Genomic DNA, 1,801 nt, shown 5'->3' with positions numbered 1-1,801 from the left:
TGCCTTCCAAAAGGCCAACATCTTTAAGACAAATAACACTACGAGTTATTTGGTATTTAAACCTTAAAATATCCCCAAACACAATGCATGTGGGATAAATGGTTTATCATTATTTTCTCAGTGAATGCTCAGATAGTCCTTCCACAATATATCTCTACTCATTTCTTCTTCCATCCATACATTTCAACTCCTCTAATGTCAATGTGGCTATCTATTTCATATAGGGAGAGTGAATTTTAGGTGTTTAAGAGAGCTCACCTATTTTTTAATGTAAGCAAGGCCACTTTATTGAGGTAAGCTTGACAACTCCAGCATCTTGACTTTGGAGTATAGTTGTAACATAACATTTTTGTGTCTGGAACCCAGTGAGGAAAGAATTTAGAATTTTCCTTGTCTATCTTTGTACTCAAAACCTCGAATGCAATAATCTCATATGGCTATTTTGCAAATAGAAGATATTCGTATCATTTATTCCATGATTGAATCCTCTACTCAAATGAAGATATAAAATAGTGCCTTGGTTTAGAGCCTTCCTCTGTTTTTGGATATTCAGTCTAGAAAAGAAGTGAGCACTACTTTTTCTATGAGTCAAATTGCTTAGTAACACTGTAACCAAGCCTACCAATTTAAACTAATTTCTTTGGGGTAATTTTCCTTCTATTTGGTTGTGGTTGGGTTGGAGCATATTTTTCTTCATGAGCAACATGCTTTACTAAATTTGTTAAATGTCTCTTTCCTTTAGTATGTGCCAAATAATTGGCTTCATTATTGTGTAGGGTCAAATATAGTTTGCATTCATAAATGTTTTTTTCTCTAATGCTACATTGAATGTGATTGGTTCCGACCCTGCCCATGATGTGGGATTATTTCCTCAATGACAAGAAGAGAAAACTCAATTTTTGTTGGTTGCATAGTTAATGCCTCCTCTTGCCACTTCTTAGTCCTTCTATGGCATTAGCAATCAATATGGGTGTCTTTTTATTTTACATGAATTCCTTGCTCCTTTTCGTCCATGCCATGTTATGGTCTTTTCCTCAAGTGGTCTTCCACCCTAAATAACAAGGCCTCCTTCAATGTTAAAATTGACTTTGAAATTAAACATACAAAAGATAGCTCTTCATTTTGCTTTTAGAGTAGAAGGCTTAAAGATCAAACTATTGGTACCATTGAGCATACAATCATAATGTTGATATATTGGCATTAAGTTATTATTGCCATTAGTGACAACACTTATCTATATCAGTATAGCTACTGAGCTCAGCACTCAATTTTCTACACTCACCAAGTTTAGAAGTGTTCAACAATTTACACTAAGCTTCACAGTATCCACTGAGCTTCACAGTTTACACCAAGTTTCATAGTATCCACCAAGCATCTCAGTATCTACTGAGCATCTCACTGTCTACCAAGCAGTCAGACTGTGTCATGGGAATTCAATGTAAATCAAGCATGGAAGTTATAATGTTTATCAAGTAAAGCAAGGTAAACTCGATGTGCAATATCTATCGAGTAACACTACATCTACTAAGTCACTAGTGGTCACCGAGTTTAGAGCTACCTCAAGTGATTAGTATGGATTGAGCCTTCACTTCTACTGATTGCATGATGATGTCGAGTAATGTAGTAGACACCGAGTATCAGAAGGTCACCGAGTCAGTTTAGTGAACCCAAGTTATTTACTATTGGGCCGACTCAGTAATGTTTTGTTCACTTGTGTTTCTGACCTTGCAATGATAATTATTGGAATGATATATATGTAATGCATTATATCATTTACAATGTATGGATGAGAATATTAAGG

At 35.3% G+C, this 1,801-nt stretch overlaps 1 pseudogene; it reads right to left on the bottom strand.

The window, feature by feature from the left end:
* Nucleotides 1–285: 285 nt before the first annotated feature.
* LOC149571102 (uncharacterized) lies at nt 286–854 on the bottom strand (annotated as a pseudogene).
* Nucleotides 855–1,801: the final 947 nt, after the last annotated feature.

This window comes from Cupressus sempervirens, chromosome 2, assembly GCF_028749045.1.
Source record: "Cupressus sempervirens isolate cs-2001-9-10 chromosome 2, ASM2874904v1, whole genome shotgun sequence".
NCBI lineage: Eukaryota > Viridiplantae > Streptophyta > Pinopsida > Cupressales > Cupressaceae > Cupressus > Cupressus sempervirens.
The sequence above is the reverse complement of the archived record's forward strand: the minus strand, read 5'-3'. Positions and strand labels throughout refer to the sequence as shown.